Source organism: Pinus tabuliformis, chromosome 3_2, assembly GCF_031772625.1.
Source record: "Pinus tabuliformis cultivar Carrire ecotype Pingquan chromosome 3_2, CPIR1, whole genome shotgun sequence".
Lineage (NCBI taxonomy): Eukaryota > Viridiplantae > Streptophyta > Pinopsida > Pinales > Pinaceae > Pinus > Pinus tabuliformis.
Genome location: NC_142302.1, coordinates 17883793 through 17903318, shown reverse-complemented (window position 1 = coordinate 17903318; position 19526 = coordinate 17883793).

The following is a 19526-nucleotide window of genomic DNA, read 5'->3' as shown; positions in this document are numbered from 1 at the left end:
GCACAATAGTTGTACCACACATCCAAAATCACATTGACTCTTTACCAATAAACCTTGCTTCCAGTGTCGTATCCATGTTTGTCCTAGCATGTCCCATACCACACTTCTTTCACTTTTCTAATGTATCCCTCGGTATAACCTGTCCATAACATAAGCATAGGAAAAATACACTCATACAATATAAATTCATATTCACATGATACTGACCTCATATGTTTGTCATGACTACTCTTCCCACTTGATTCCTCATAGACTAGGAACCTCTTCATGTCATTTTCCCGCATAAGCATTCATTCCTCCACAAGAATGATTCATGTTGACCCTGTCAGATAGTGACATAGATGCATGTACACATACATACATCATACAATAATAATTATCTCGTCAATCAACATCATACATAGACACATATGTACCTATAAGCATTAGCATAAAATAGTCATGATTCATGATCACCCTGTCAGACATGACATACATACATGCCTACATGTATACATATATAAACATCAACATAATCATGATGACAGCAAAATTTCCAGATATTATAAGGTCAAGGTTAAGAGAACTTCATTTATTCATGCAATACCTGAAATATTGAGAACAATAGTCCCGACATAGCCAAGGCATCTGACACCTCAGATCCATTTACTTTACCTTTTCTTGATTACCTTTCCCATGACTATTTTGTCATTGTCCATTTACCACAATGGACCCAACCAGTCCAACCAACTATCATAGTCTTACATTCCATTGCACTTACTCATACACCAAGCGTCATATGTGTCTTACATTACCTATTGGGTACCACACATCTCTCCCCGAGCTCCATCAACTTTTCCTCTTTCCCAACCAATTCCCTAGACTCAAAACATAAAAGGCAAGAATGAAAACAATAACAAGAAGAAAACCATGAAAACCAATAACAACAAGACTCTGCAAACAAAGTGGTATGTCCATACTCTAGACGTATATAAAGCTGCAAATCAAGCATAAGCAAACAAAAAAAATACCAAAAGCACAAGACTAACAACAAACACTGTGACTCAATCCCCATGGTTCCCAAGGAAACTCAACCATTTCATGGAAACCTCTATTTTCCATGTAGTCCCCTACATCATATTGCCATAAACACATAATTGTTAATGTATAAATAAACACAAAAATACATCAGTTACCTTATCTTGTTGTGCCAAGCACATTGCTTGCAACTAAACACATCCACGCCATCTCTCAAGGGACTCCAATCCTTTGAAAGATCCACCTGTAACTAAAGACTAGCTAATATACCTGTCAAGTACATGTTCATGAATCTAGCACATATCCACATAATGTCAAACAAAATCAAGGTTAAGAAGACTCCTTGTATGCAAAGCACTCGTTCGTTTGGAATTAGGGTTTCCAAACATAGCCAAATGAATTCTTTCCCAATTCCTTTCTTTCACCTTTTCCTTGCTGCAATTGAGTGTTACTATGCACTTTCACATCACCGGACTGTTAGTGATATAAACACATCAATTATTACCCTGTCAGGCTAATACCAAATATGTTTCGTGCAATTGCTCACACATGTCAACCACGTGTTCCAAATATCAAGACAACCATATCTATCAACTTGAAATTAACCTTTACCAAGACTAACAATCATGTCATAATCCATAGTTAACTCATAGTCATTAGACACAATGCTACAATTGTCACCTACTATACTCAAGTACATATCAACTGTCTCAACACATATGTGCTAGTAAAACCATTTTAAAGAAAGATCATTGGAACACATACTCATGTTATGAAATTCATCAAATGTTCAACCAACTTGCAAACATACCATGCTAAATAAATCAATTAGGCACCAAACACTCAAACACAAAATAGGTGTCATAATCAAACAACCAAGCACCAAATATAAGACATAAGAAAACTCATACCTTAGTGTATATCAAGGGAGGCTATCTTGTCTACACAATAAAGCTAGGTTAGCATGATACAAATTCACAACATATCAACTCAAACATAAATCATGATATCCATAACATTAACTAACTAACATGTTCACGTCATAAGCCCATAAGAATTTGTTGTTCGTGCATAGAAATCACATATGTACAATCAATCTAGATTAGTATGACACCATATCACAAATATGTTGGCTCATACCTGAATATCCCAACCATAACCATCTGCATAGGTCAAACCAGGTTAACAAAATACACATAACATAAAGAACTTCAATGCAATGAACATAACCATCACGCATATGACCAATTCAAATTACAACATCAAGATCTCAATGAAATAACCCTAATCATCAACTTAATAGCACATAACAACAATAAGCTATATATCATGCTCATCAACAACATAAAATTGAATCGTCAAACTAATTGTCATATAGAAACAACAAGTTAACCTATAACATACTCATCAATAACATGTCATATAACATAATCATCAAGTTATCTAACCTAACCAAAAATAGAAATGATTACAACCACATGTTACTATACTTCTTAGCTATCTGATTCTTGTGCATATGACTATGCTAATAAAATATCATCTATCAAGTACGTAACCATAACATCAAAATACATGTACATAACCTAATGTATATAACCCTAATGCATATAACAATCCTTAACCTACATACCTGAATGCCCAACATACAAACCTATATGACAACATGCTCTCGCCTCAAGGTCCAATGCTACAACTTCACTTTGATTATCTGCATCTCCTGCTTTACCTCATTCAACAAATTAGCATCATAAAATACCAATAGCACCATGATGACCTAAATTGCATACAATGACTTAACTAGGCATGTTTTACCTACTATTCAAAATATAACCAAGACCATACATGCATAAAAACTGTATATAGACATATAACAAATGAGTACCAAACCATACACACATTATTCTAGCTAAAGTCCAGTCATCAATGTGTGGTCATATCAAGTACACAAACCATGACCTCATGCATGACAACAACCATTACTCCATTGTACACATTGCCACATGCAACCAACAATGTGCATAAGTAATGCCAAATCAACCACACATATGCATAGACACATGTAGTCGAACATAAGTGATCAATTATTGTAATCAACCTACAAGATTAATACATGTAATCCAAAATATTCAAGAATGTAACCTAACATACAATGATGTAAGTAGGCGACATAAAATCAACATATAAGCGACATATAACCATATGCAACTAGTCACGTACTCATGACAAATACATTTTGCAAAATCAATATCAAATTCTCAATTATAACCATACTACAACCATAATCAATCATCAAGCAAATGCAACAAGCACATGAAATGCAAGCATAGGAGACACACATGCAACTGACATGCATGCATGAATAACACATTCAACCCATCTAGTCTAAGAGTTCAACCATGCTCTATTACCACTTTGTAACACCCTCCTCCCACATCTACCCAAGCAATCGGCCCGTCAGAGTAAACATGTGATGAGAGGCTACTATGATCATATTCGACCTCCTATGTGACCTCAAGGAAGTGGAATCGATAGAACATCACACATAGTCATCCAACATCATCAACAGAACCCTCAAGAGACAAGTCAGCCACTTAGACAACATATCCCTGGGTCCCACTATTGTTCTGGACCTCTGATGCCATAGTCACTCTCATGCCAAAGTCACTCTCATAGGCCTGCCTGCTAGCAACTGTGGACCAAAATTGCCAGTTTTGTGCCAGTGACCCCGGGATTTAAGCCCCTCTTCAAGCCCAGAGCCCAGGCCACTACCCATAATGGAATGATAGCTTAGAATCAAGAGAGGTACAGGGAAATTTTTTTGCAAAAATAATAAGTTGATCAAGACCTTAACCAGAGCCCTACTAGCCATGATAGGCATTTCATCAAACATATCGTGAACATGTAACATACAGGTGTAAACAACAAAATTAAGTGTAGGGATCTCATACTTATCCGAGAATCACTATGAGCAATTGTTCCCTCATGCCATTTGCTACATTATCATCTATTAGGTAATAGACACATTATCCATTCATGTACAAGTAAAAACATGTTGAGAGCCATACATAGTTGTTGTCACAAAATGTACATATAACCAGCATAATAGGAACATAAATACCATAAACATATCAACCATTAGAATCCATATATACATCATTACATTTTTTCATGAAAATCAAGGGAATGAATTTCTCATTAATGAATGCAATAAACCAACCGGAGATGGGACTACCATGTTCCACCCAAACATAGAATGGCTGAGCCAAATATCTCTTTAGCCATTCACCCTCGTGCCATATTCCAAACATGAATGTGGGACTCAAACCAAAAGAACTCAAGTAGGGCATACCTAGGCTAAACCACCTCACTCTCATCAATAGAAACCAAGCTTTAGCATAATCCATCCAGTTGCTTGTTGAGATATTAAACAGGGTATGAGGTTTGTCAAGGATGATATTGATAGACATCAACTCAAAGGGGTTTATAAAATTGATTGTTCTTGTGGCAAGTGTTACATTGGTGAAACAGGGCACTCTCTACAGAAAAGACTTAAGGAACATGGAGCAGATATTAAGAATGGAAGGTCTCGTACGTTGGCCCTTGCAGAGCATTCCTCAAAAACAAAACACCAGGTTTGTTTGGAGAGTGCCTCAATTATCACAAGAGAGGAACAATACCATAGACAAAAGATTAGGGAGGCCCTTGAAATTATAAAACATCCGCAGAATCTCAACAGAGACAACGGTATCGAGATTAGTGGAAGTTGGCTTCCTTTAATAAAAGGAATTAGGACCACCAGTACATTTCAAGTAGTCAGGTAACTCTTCTCCTCTCCTATTATATTTTTTGATCTCATAATAAGAATAAAAATAAAAAATAGTTAAATAATTATTATCATGATTCTTAATAATAATTATCATTATTATTCTCAAGCATCTATAATAATAATCATTTAATGATTAGTTATAATCATAATAATAATTATTTAATAATAATAATAGGAATATTTTATTTATAATAATAATTATTATTAGAACTTCTGTATTAGGTTATAATAGTATAACTAAATTTATTAGAATTAATAAACTAATTAGTTAAGAGATATTAGAATTAAAAGAACAGTAATTATTTGAAGATTAGTTATAATAATAATAGGAATAGTTCTTTTATAATAATTAGTAATAGTATCATTAAATATTTATAATAAAAATTAATTATTATAAAAGCATCTAGCTTACTAAACAAGTAATTAGTATCTAATTATAAGATTTAGTAACTAATTAACTAATTAAATCTAATAAATTTAGTTATATTATTAAAATAAAATAAATTTATTTAATAATAAAAATTAATTGTCATTATAAAAATTTGATAAGAATAACCAAAAATTTAAAAAATCTATCTAACTAATTAATCTAATAAAACATTACAAAATTGTCACATTATAATAATATTATACATAATCTATTAATAATAAAAAACTAATTATTAAAATATCTTTGATAAGAAAAATGAAAATAATAAAATACAATTTATTATAAAATTATAATAAAACTTTAAAGCATGGTCAATAATTATTATAAATTACCCGGATGCGAGTGGTATCAAGTCATATTTATGACAAGCCGCATAACACAGGTAGCTGGCCTGGCGGACGGCAGGTGGAATGTCTGCAGGGTACGCGTAGCAGGTGGGCAACAGGGCTTAAGCGTAAGTGAATTCAATTTTGGGCAGTCTCGGATGTTGGTTCTGCAGTCCGACATTAATGCAGGCATGCACAATCGGCAGAGAATTTGGTATATTGTCATGGATCGGTTCATCACGCCTGTTTCAGTCACTGGAGCGAGTCATAGCGCGACAGAGCTGCCTCAGAACCTCTGTCTAGTGTTCGAATCTGGCTGTTAGCGTGGATTTGTAAATTCCTCGAAGCTGTTTGCGTTCCTCAGGTAATAGATTTACTCTGTTTCAATCTCTCTGCTCGTCAATTTGTGCTTCTGAGGATGCCTCGACGCCGCGGTGTTCCTCGCAGAGGTAGTCATACAGGGAATAGAGGCCAACCTTCTCGCCCTGTTCCTCAGAATGTTATCCCTATTGCTTCTGCATCCCCTTCTTCTCCGCCTCTGGAACAAGCCAGGCCCATTCCGAATAGTTCATTCCAGACCGCCAGATTCACTTTCCAAAGCCGGCTTAATAGGCCTGTTTTGACAGCAAGCATTACTATCGTTCTCGCGGAGGAAGACAGTAACCAGGTCAGCTCGGCTACAACTACCCCCTCTCAATCTCAGGGAGACAGTGTGCTTCTCGGGGACCTGACAGGGATGGTGTTCCAGGCAGATAACCAGCAAGAGGTTGGCCATGTCTCGGAGGTGCCACAACAACCCGTGGATCCGGCTCAAAGTGATATTGTGCCTTGCGGCCCGACTCAGTGGGCAGGCGGTGTTTTAAATTTGGTGACCACTCCTGATGGTGGTGAACCTGTTTATGACGACAGTGGGTTTGTGACCTGGGTCGCTTCTTCCAGCCAGGCGGAAGCGGAAATGCCAGATTCATCAAAGCATGCAGATTAGAACTGTTTCCTCTCTGCCGGGTGGTCTAAGCAATTTTGGGTATGTGTCGTCAATTCTGAGGATAGATGTCTCTGTCTGGTCCATACTCTGGCTACAGAGGGTGGCCAATGTCATTCCAGTCTCTGTTTTTTGTTATAGAAATGGCTATGATAGTTGCTTCTCAGTTTTTGTGGTCAATGTAGGGCATGATGAACTCAGCTTGGGCAATCTTTTTCAGTATGTCAGTGCCCGAACCAAAAATTTTGTAGTATGTTTTGTAAATTCGGCATTAAGCCTGAACTGTAAGGTCTCTGAGTTTTTGGTAGAGGAATGGCCGCGGCCTCCTCAGAGGTTCTAACCTCTTTGTATATATTTTTATTTTTCTTTAATAGAATTAGCATTTATGGAGAAAAAAAAAAATTATTATAAATTAAAAACAAATATAAAAATTTTAAGCTACCTCGTTTCCTTGAAATAAAATCATCTTAAAAATATCTTAAGACTATTTATACTCTCACTAAGCTCTTCTTCTATCATCATTCAGTAATTGTCCTGATGATGGATCCCTGTTGGGATTTGAAATATTGAAAAGCATGATTATTACTGTGGGTACTCCGAGATTCAACTAAAAGAAAATGAACCACAGATGCCTGAAATCCAAAACTAGATTATGTTGATAAAAATGTTCCTATGAGATTATTACCCTACTTTTTCCACTAGGAAAGCATCGAGATGGATGAAAAATAATATAATGATCCAATCCGGAACAACACTAGTGAGACTATAACCTAGGTAAGAGCATTCCTTGTCCTCTTGCCATGACATGTTGGATGGTTGTACTTCTTTCGCAAAGTGAGTGTGTGAATAAGGAGCGAAGTTCCGATTTTTAGAGCGAGTATAGAAGTTAGAAATCAAGGTAACATTTCATTAGTGTAATCTACTTTTCTTAATATATATATGCCCTCCAAATTATTTGTAAGTCATGGTTTTTATATATTTGGTTTGATTTTGGTGGATCTTGAGAGACCTTAAGCTATTATATTATATTATGTTATGTTATATTTTACGTAATTCTTATTTGCGATCTCATAATATTTGAGGAAGGTTTAATTCTTAGTTGTTTGATGTGTAAGTGAATGTGTGGAGAAGCTTCATAGGAGTTACATCTACAAGACTTCAAAGGATATGTTGGACAACATATAGTTTAATTTGAGTTTTCCTTATCTTCCTTTCTTTGCATGCTAAGATTGTATGAATGGAATAAAGGAGAAAAATATACTGATACATCCCTTCATCTTTTAAGATTTGTCTACAAATTAAAAAAATGCCTTACACATGATAAAAGGAGGGATAGATCTCTATATCTTTCTCCTAGATTCAATTCATATGTTCTTAACATGTGAAGAAAGGAAGAAATGGGAAAGTCACCTTAAATTGTAGGTTGTCCAATGTATCCTTTGAACTTTGTCAGATCTAGCTCTTATGAAGCTTCTCCACCTATTGAATGACACATCAAACAACCAATAAAAGCCTTCCTCAAACCTTACAACATCACAAATAAGAATTGCATGAAAGATAATCTAAACTAATAGCTCAATAATTGAGATGCACCAAAATCAAACCAAAGATATAACATTTGTGATTTATAAATACTTTGGAGGTGGGGGTGGAATAGATCTATACTAAGTTAAATGGATTACACGAAAGGAATGTCACCTTCAATTCTAATTGTTATACTCCTTTCTCCAATGTAAGAAACATCACTCCTTAACGACACACTTACTTTATTGAAGAAGTGAAACCATCCATTATATTGTAGAAAGAGGACAATGAATGCCATCACCTAGGCTATAGGATCACTAGTGTTGAATTTTGACACCCAACAATAGATATGGCTTAGAACTAAATAATCTTGCTTGATTTCACCGGAGTAAGGACACTTATGTTTTGTGATCTAGTGTCTCATCCCCTAGATTTGGCCTCTTCTTATAGCAACTTTGAGGAGGTTGAGATAAGCTTAATGGAATCTAAATTACAAGTCATAGATAGGCTTCATGACATGTAAATTAAGAATTACAAGTCATGTACAAGTTCCATGCTCAATTATGAGCTTTTTCCAATCCATTATGCTTTTTTTTTTTTTTTGCTAAAATTCCATGTTCAATTATGAACTTTTTCCAACCCATTAAGAACATTTAACTCAATTTTTGCTTAATTATTATTTTTTCCTCCATTTTGAAGTAATTGTTATTTCATATTATAAAATTGGGATGAAATAATTAAGAGAATTTTGCTCAATTATGTAATTTTAGTTTCTAACATCCTTTAAAACTCATTGCAACAAATATAAGAATAAAATTTAAGATAAAAAATTAGTGTTTGCATAAATAGTAAATTGTTTATATGAAACTTAAACTCTCAATTAAATCCTAATTTCAAAAAAGATTCATGTTCAATTATTGTACATAAAATTCTAAAATTAATATTTGATTTGATGATAAATTTAACTAAATATTATAGGAGAAAAGAGTAGAATAAAATATTGAAAATTATTTAATTAATTAGTAATTAATATAAAATAATAAAACCATCTTAGTTCAAATAATTTAATATTTAATTGTTGTAGATAAAAAAAAATATATATATATATATATATATATATATATAATTTCAAATCAAAATATAAACTTACTCGAAATAGACATTATAATATAAACTTACTTGAAATAGCCATTGTAATATAATTTTTTGGGAAAGAAAGTATTAAAAAGATGCTTTATTACTAAAAACATAACTTTTAATTTTTAAATTTATTTAAATCTTGTTATTAAATTATTAATCAATATTATGATTTAGACACCCTCCATGCACATATTACGGGGAATAAGGGTTTATTCCATGAAGTTTTCCTCTCATAAGGAGGGAGTATCCCATGAAGTTACCTCAATATTTATGAGTAATGACAAGCCCCCAAGCCCCCCCCCCACATTTAAAAGAACCTGGTAGAATTCCTGAAAATATCTAAATTCCACATTGGACTTTTCTTTTATCTATATAAAATCTATTGTATTTCATTAAAATTAAATTTAAAATAAATTATATCAATTTATATTTAAAATAAATTAAAATAATTTATATTTAATTGTAATCATGTGAAATAATGGGTAGTGATTTTTTTTGGGCTTAGTGGGGGATTTATTGCACCGCATTTGAGACCGAACAATTTTAAAATGGCGTATTTATATGTTATCATTGTTGTCGCTTACACCCATAATACATTTATTTTGGAGGTCGAGGTAGGCACAATTGTGACCCATTAGGAAAAGAACCATTAGATGTTACTGTGAACTTTAAATCAAATATTTATTTGACCATTTTAGAAATTTAGTATAGAACACAATATTTAAAAATATCAATAAAGTCTTAATCATGAATGTTTTTTTGTGAATAATTGCCGGTCAAATGCACGTGAAATTGCCTTTCCTATACATTTGGATTGAATACTTTAAACCATATTGAAGAATTCAACTAAAGAAAGCACCGAAATATATATCCAGCGAAAACTAACCACCAAAATATATATCGAGCAAAAAACAAACAAACATGTGATTGCATTTATGGATGTTTTTGGGTCGTAATTATGTACATTTATTTGGTCATAATAGGGAAATTATGAATGTTACTCTAGTAAATATTGATTTTTTTTTAATGTTTAAATAGAATAATATAAAGTATTCTTGAAATTCTTAGAAAAAAGATAAATTACAAAATTTGAAATTTTATTTTATTAAATAAACACTATTTTATTTAAATTTTTATAATATATTTTTTATAAGTTATAATAAAAAAATTTAAAAATTTAAAAAGAAATTATTTTACTCTTAACAATATAAAAATACAGAAAGAAAGCATAAAAATATAGAAAGAAAGTCAATAATAATTAGTAATGTATTTTTTAATTATTTAATAGTCACATTCACAATATCAATTAATATATTATTTTTTATTATTAAAAAAAAGATGAATTTGTTAAATTTTGTGAGTGTAATTAGTTTTAATGATTTTGTTTTGTAAAATGGTTAAGATTCAAAATTAAAAGTAGAAGAAACATTAAAAAAAATTAGTATGACCTAAACCTAGTGCCATCTCTATATGATTTTGATGTCTTAGATGCTCATCACTAAATAATTTTAATCACTTAAATACTCTTAAATCATTGTCTCTTAGCCTATAAACTAATCCCACAACTCAAACATGTTAATAAACCAAAAAAATATAAAATAACTCTTTTATACATTTAATTTATTTATATTAATGATTGATACTTAGATAATCCCCAATATTATAATTCAATTTAATTATATTTTAAATCTTAAATTGATAGAAATTGTTTCCATCAGAAATTTATGGCCAAAGAATACAATAAAGGGGCCCTCTTCATATGACTATGACAATAAAGAATTGATTGATCATATTACCTACCAAATATTCCTTATTATTCGTTAATCTATATACTTAGAAAGGTACATTCTATGTATTATTTATCAACTAATCCTCTTGCTGCTCTTAATGGAGATAGCTTGGGAAAAATGTTTAAATAATGTATCGAAAAGTGTGTAATCCTTACATTCTTATATTTCGCCATCACTAGTCATGAAAAACGGTTGGTGAGGATAGGAGTAGTTCAAACTCTTAGAACACAATGTACTTTCATTGATATATAAGAGTTTTACTATTCAATCATTAGATGCTAAATTTGAAGGGTCGAAAGAGTGGACTATTCCAAAGTTGGAATTACTAGTATGGAGTATTGTACCCATTTGGCTTCTCATTTCAAAGAATACTATTTATTTTCTATGGATAAAGCTTTAATAAGAACCCCATTGTACTATGTTGAATAAAATAAAATAAGTTGTTCCATAGCTGAGGTTATAAAACAACACGTACATCCTATTGCTTTGAAATTATTATTATAAATTATATTGTATATCAATTTCAGTAAGGTGTCAATTTTGGGAAGGTGAATTGTGGAAAGTATAATTTTTTTTTGGAAAATTAAAATTAAAATGGGATGGATAATGTTTTTATGAGATAAGATTTAAATTGTAATTAATATTGTGTAAAGTAATTGGAATTATTATATTATAAATTTTTATTTTTATTGGATTTTTAATAGTTATAAAACATATTAATTTTAAATTTTATGACTAAAATGTTTTTCTTATTATTTAATAAAATTTATCATAAATAGATAATATAAATATTATTATAAGGAACTGAGTTTTTTTTATGCATGGTTAAAAGATGGGAATATTTTAGTTGATTATGACATATGTAAGGAGCTGAACTTGAATTTGACATTTTGTCTTTATGGAGATTCTCATAACAAAAGGGTAACGACTCCCTCTAATATTATGGATGTGTATTCTTTTCTATGGGATAGAAAGGGTTAACCCTCAAATCCTTTCTATTTTAAAGATTTAATTAAGCCAAAAATACTAAAAATACAAATATGTCTTTTTGTGTGTGGAGATAGTCATGTATACCTTCAAGTTGCATATTTTTCTACATACGAATAGGAAGTCCATCACCAATTAAAAATAAAGTACTCTAATTTATAGTTTTACAAAGCTCTTGCCACTATATATAGAACTAAAAAATTATATCAATTTTTACTAGGCATAAAATTGGATGATTAATTTGTCCGCCTGGGGTAGCTAAAGTGGTGATAGTTGTTGAAATGAAGTCTCATTGAACCATAGATCTTGGGTTCAAATCTTGTGCTACCCCCCAGAGGGGTGAATAATGGACATGTAAACATGAAGATAGGAGAGTCCTACCAAGCTTACAAAAAAATTGGATGATTAATTTATATTCTACTTAAGTTAATTTTTATAAAAATTGATGAATCTAAAAGTTATGACAAGGTCTTGTAGGAGGAACCATGGTTTTTGGGTAGAATTGGCCTCTTACCCAAACCTTGGTTTTTGGAATCTAATTCGGATTCAATGTCCATATCCTCAACTATAGATTTGATAAAGATGTCAAATCTTTGCCTCTTTTTTTTGTATGAGACAATCCTTTATGAAATTAGAAATATCCTGTAAATTCAATAATTAGATATACAATCCAAGGGAGAATGGTTTAGACAACAATTTGTATGGTAATTGACTTAAGCAAAACTATAGTATAATATATCAAATTAGACATTGGATTTTAAATAAACATAGTAACTGGATTTCCATAATATTATATTTAAGTCTAGACTATGTTTAAAGCCATGCCACTTAAAAGAGGTTTTTCTATAGGTAAATATTATTTTCACATTAAAAGAAAAGATAGAAAACCAAATGGACGGTATAATGCAATAAAGAATAAGGGAAAGAAAGAAAAGGAAACCAAGCTTGTAGTTTTAGTAACAAAAACTTGCCATGTCTTTTGAGATGCATGTTCATATTGAAATGAAAACAAATATGATGTTGCGAACCCCTTAAATGTCCTTTCTAGGGAATAAAGAGGCATTAAGAATCAAACAACCCAAAAACTAAAAAGAGAGATAGTTGATATGGGTAATATATTCTTCCAATTGATTATAAAAATGGAAAGTTGTCCAAAAACCAAATGGAAAAAAATGAGAAACCGTCTATAATAGATGGACTTAGAAGTATGTTACACATCTTTAAGATATTATAAACTATCCAAGTTAGAAAGTAATTTTTGATAAACAAAATGTATAATTTTAAGCTAAATTTTAAAAACCCATTCTAACTACAAAATTTAGGTAGTAAGAGTCATAATCCAAGATGAAACTTTGAGATTAAATAAATTTTTGTGAATAAATATTAAATTTACATATCTTTATTTACCAAAAAAATATTAAGACAATTATCTATTATAAAATAAAATAATCACTTAAATATTTGCATATAAAAATTAAAATAAAAATAAAATTTAACTAAAACTAACTTATATGATATTAAATACATATGATACTGTAACATCATTAATTCTCTTTATTATAAGATATAAAAAAATACAATAAAAAAAAATTAAATTTCATTTAATCTCTTACTATATTTACATTCCATTCTATATTTTTGTGCTATCTGAATCCGAAATTTATTTCCAACTCTTTAATAAATAAATAATAATAACTATTCAACATCTCACATAATAATTTCCACTTCTTTTTAAAGTATAAAAGCTCAATATTTCAACTTCCCTTGCAAATATTTATTACAAATATATTCTGAAAATAACATTTTGAAGGGTAGAAATAGTTTTTGAAAATAACATCGTGAATGGTAAATTTTAGCAATATTGCTTATCTTTAATATTTACATGTTCTTAACACTATTGATAAATTAAGGAATAATGAGATAATGATTTATATAGTAGGTTGGGAGATGTGATTTTAATTGAGGGATGAAATTAGCATGAATGCGGAATTAATTGAGCATGTGCGGGCCATGTAATGAGTGGCTATATATACTTTATGTTGCGCAATCATGTAGAGGCCCTCATGTTTCAAATCTTCTAATAATGATAAAAGACTCTTTGTGTTGGCCTAGGCCATACAAAAGTGTTATGTACGATCTTTAATAATTCAAATATTATAAAACTGTCCAGGACCATCTCTAATAATTTAAATATTATAAGTAATTTTTCCTGCTAATTACATTTATAAATAGGAATTATCACTATAAAGTGTACACGTGCCTCATTTGACTATTCTAACCAGGGGTATTCAAATTGTTTTACAATGTTAAAAGTTAACATCAAATTATTGCATGCAGATTTTACGGTTTAGGTGGAAGAATGGCTTTACACAACATTATATGTATAATGGATGATTAAATTTTTAAATTAATATGGAGAAGAAAATAAAATATGCATATAAATAAATAAATTAGTACTTATTTGTTTTATTTTTTAAAGTGCTCAAAACTTTTAAAAATATATAAAATATGTTAGGATGGAATCTCATCTTTTGAAAATGGTTTACTCGTTAAATATCTTAAATATGTGGGGTTTTTTAAAATTTAATATTATGAAAAAAAAAGAAACTATTTAATATTTAGATTATTTAATGAATAAATTAATTTGGATTTAAAAAAAAAACCAAATATGGTATCTTATTTATGTAAAAAATGTATTTATTAAATATTTTAGATATTATATAACATTGTGATATATATTTTAAATATGAAAAAAATAAATATTCAAGTTATTTATTTTAATTTTTTTAATGATTATTTTAATTAATTATTAATATGTATGACTTTTTTTAAATGAATATTTTTATTACTTATTAATTTGTATGACTTTGAATGATTTACATAATGTTTATTGCAATAACTAATTGATGTTTAGTAGTAAAATAAATTGTTTAATCATAATTTTAATGGAAATTTGTATTTATTTAAGTCATTATTTGGAATGAAATGAAAAATAGCTTTAATATTTGAATCATAACATAGGTACCAAGTTTGAATTTAAATTTTATACAATATGAAAAAAATTTGAATGGAAAACTTCTAATTTTGAAAAAAATTGAGAGTATAGACACGAAAGAGTATGTATGATTCCATTTTCAAAGTTAGATTAACTTTCACACACGTATCCTAGTTTGATCTATCTATCTATATAAGCAAGGCTTCTTTATATCTTTTTTATGCACACTATTCACATTGAACATAGAAAAGATGAGGAAAATGGGTTACATGTTATTGCGAGGAGTCATCCACCATCACATTCAATGAATAAAGATAATGAGAGCTCATGTAATGTTGATGAAGTTGTGGAATTCTATTTTTTGAAATAAATACACTTTGATTATCCAAATCATTGAATACATGAGGTAGTTGCTAGTCCTAGTCTTGGAATCAACAATTTCACTCTACCTCTTCCTTTTTGAAAGGATAGGGCTCACAATTGGTCTATTATCTCATTCTCTTCTTGATCTCATATGAAAATGTCATCAATTTCAATAATAATAGCATAGGCATGTATTATATTCTTTGCATGATTATCCCCATGTGCGATTTGTATATGCTAGGTGTAGCAGGGGTCATAGAGGTTGTGGGGAAACACATGATTTTTTCTCTTAACAGTTTTCAGTGGATGGTTGTTTAACACATGGTTTTGTAATTTTAGTTAAGGAACTACAATTATATTCTAATCTAGGGTTCATGGATTGTGGTTTATAGATGCTACAACATAAACACATTATATTGTAACATTGTATAGAGATTATATACTGAAAAATCTTTTTGTTTTTCATGGTTTAGGTTTCCAAGGTAAAATTTCCACATTAATGTGTGTTCCATTACATATTTTTATTTTTTCCCCTAAAAGACTATATTTCCAACAATTAATTGTAAGGGTTGAAACCAATAAATAGGAATATAGTTCACTTTGCAAGACTTTCTTCTCATCATAGCATCCCAAGTGCCAATAGTTCCAAGCTAGATCTAAGGTATTATGCAAACATAGAAAGAGATTCAATAAAATGAGAAGCAAATGATCATGTGGTTAAAAGGATAGATGAGGTGTTAAGATTGTTTCATCTTCCTCTTCCATTAATAGATCAACCATGCCATTGAAGCTTTGACTTAGAAAAGTAGACCTCGCTTCAATTCTTTTGGACTTTTTGAGCCTTTCACATGTGCAAATCAAATCGATTTGCACTGAATTATTCACAATTTGAATTGAATTATAAAATTGTTGTATCGTTTTGCTTGACTTAGGAAAATTGTGGTTATTATAATCATGAATATTCAATGCATGTTTTGGGGCTTTCCCAAATAATTTTGGGACTCTTAACACAAAAGTAAGATAATTTGGATCAATTTTCAAATTATCTTTCCAACTAGCTAAAAAAAATCTATAATAGATTAAGGAGACAAAAATTGTGGTCCTAGCAAGACCCCCCTTTTCTTCATATAGCTCAAATTTACCCAATATTGATTTAGGTCCCCACTTTGAGTCATATAAAAGATTCCCTTGATAATTTTTGGATCATGAACTTTCAACACATTTTTCGAGGTCTTCCCATACAATTATCAAAACTTAACACAATAGTAAGAGCATTTAGATCAAACTGCAAATTGTCTTTTCAACTAGATAACAAATACCTAAAATAGAGCAATGAGCAAAAAACTATGGTCCTGGCAAGATTCCTCCTTTATTCATATATCCCAAATTTATCGATCTCAACATCACACTTAACTTTAACTTCATATACCTAATATGGTTCTTTGCATTTTATGTTTTTTTGGCATTTTTCTAAATGTAGTTTTAGCCTCTTGTTATAACCTTTTTTTTAATAAGCATTTAAGACATAATTATTCTCAAATATAGCTATCACTATTCTAATTGTTGTACTTATATAATGCTTTTGATAATTTTTTCATCAATAGATATTGATTTTCACTATAACTTGTGTTTCTTTTATTTGTTAACGCTATCTTTCATTTCACTCTCAACGTAATTCAAATAATGAATGAAATATCTAAGAATGCCTAGGAATATTTCCATTCAGTAACTGTAAACATTTTCTCATTCACTTGAATAGTCCATTTAATGCACAAGGCCAAGGAAGTGGGATTGAAACTAGTGATTATTGCCTCTACAACTTGCACCTAGTCGCTAGGACTTCTTAGGAGAGTCATCTATCCTAATAAAATTTTGACTCAAGCACACTTAACCATGAAATCCCCCCCCCCCCCCCCCCCCCAACAATCAAATCAATTAGTTTGCTATTTCATTTGCAAAGGTTCACAAGGTTCAATACTTTCCTTATAAAATTCAACAAGTATCATGCCTTATAGAAAGTATCGAATTTTATGAACATTAACAAATGTTGTAGTAATTTAAGTCAACTTGACTATGAGGAAAAACACATGAATAAGAATGCTTGATTCATAGTCATGATAGGATGCTGACATATTTATCAATTGCAAGTCTTAGGAGTGACAAGTGATGCTATATGGTTTATTTTTCTAGTGAGCATCACTTGATGCAATGAGTGCTAAGAGGATTGTTAGGGATCATGAAAAAATGTTTATTAGTGAAGGACAACCTTCTCTTAATTTCCTTATTGTTGTGTGCAAGAGAAAATGTGATGATTAATGCCATGCGATTCATTTCGCTAGTGAGCATTACCTAATACAACGAGTGCTAAGTACACTATATAAGCTCATGATAAAATTTTTATTAATGAATTACTTGGAAAGTCCTTGATATCATATGCAAGCTCAAAGGTTGTGATTGATGTTATACGATTCATTTTTCTAGTGAGCATCACTTGATATAATGAGTGTTAAATGCACTATTCAAGCTCATGAAAATTTGTCAATGGTCAATGACACTCTATGCTATAAAATTCAATTCACTAATAAGAATTACCCTATGTCATACATATTAAATGGATGGAAATGGGTAACATAAAATTGAGCTTTTATAAGGGGCACTAAAATCGTCCCATTTTCTATAATGACAACCTTTTTTTGGGTGAGGCAAACTTTTGTCATATTGGTCTCTCTTCTTTTTTTGAAATGTTAGATGATAATGTCATTTTAAATGAATGAAAACTACTAAGGACAAAGTTTCTTGGTCAATATTTCCATCAATAAGTAAAATATATATGATTTCTAAGGAAATCTTTATCAAATTTTGGGGATGCACAAAAATAGAGCACTTTTAATATGTCCTATTCTATGCCTCATAAAAAGAGTTGAATATTTTTAAAATAATAAAGCATAGAACAAAAATGTGATAGCCCCATAATAGTTTTCAAATTTTCACGCCAAGATATAATTGTAATGGACCACCAAAGTAGTTGCCATCCTATGCCTAGTAAAAAGAGTTGAATATTTTTAAGATATTTCATAAAAGAATGATTATAAAACAAATTTATAATAAGCCCCCTAAACCCATAATAATTGTAATGGACCACCAAGTAGTTGCTTATGGGTAATGCTATGCCTCGTAAAAGGAGTTGAATATTTTTAAGATATTTCATAGAAAATGATTATAAAACAAATTTATAATAAGCCCCCTAAACCCATCGAAATCTTGTTGAAAGGTCTGAATGTAATGGACCCCAAGTAGTTGTCCACAGGCCATCTATCCTAAACCTAGTAAAAAAAGTTTTTGATAAAAAATAGATTGTAAAGAGAAAATATAATAGCCCTTTAATAACTATTAAAATGGTTGAAAGATATAAATGTGATTGACCCCAAATAGTAGTTTGTGGATCATCTATCCTATACTTAGTAAAAAGAGTTAAATATTTCATAAAAAATAAATCATAGAAAAAGTTGAATATTTCAAAAATATTTCATGAAAAATTAATCATAAAACAAAAATTAATTATCTTTAATAGCTATCAAAATCTGGTTGAAAGGTATAAATATACAATTTATTTATAACAATTCTAGAAAAGTAGATGAAACCTTAGGGACGTTGAACCACCAACTCTGGGAGAAAATAAAAAGAAAGTGTCATATAGCAAGACTGTTGAAGAGATTTTGAGGTATTTAATAGAAGATGATGAGTAATAAACGAATGGGAGTAAATTTGAGATATTTGATGGTTTTTAAGAATCTTTGGTGGTAGCATCAAGTCCATTTGATAAATTGAATATGTTTAGGCATGGCGTGTAAAGAAAGCAAAGCAATGATAGAGAGATAATTATGCAGCGGACACTCACATTTATGGGGGACAGGGAAAAGAGGTTGCGGTGACAAACATACAATAATTTGAAAGCAATTCATAACAAACGCAAACACAAGAAACACGACAACAGGGGGATAAACCTTAGAAAAGTCGGCAAACCCCACCAATCTCGGTTGTGTACAAATACGCACGAAGAAAAAGCCAATATATATGTATATATATTTACATATATATATTTTGGAGGCTTCGAATAATTAATTATGTATAAATATACAGGTTAAA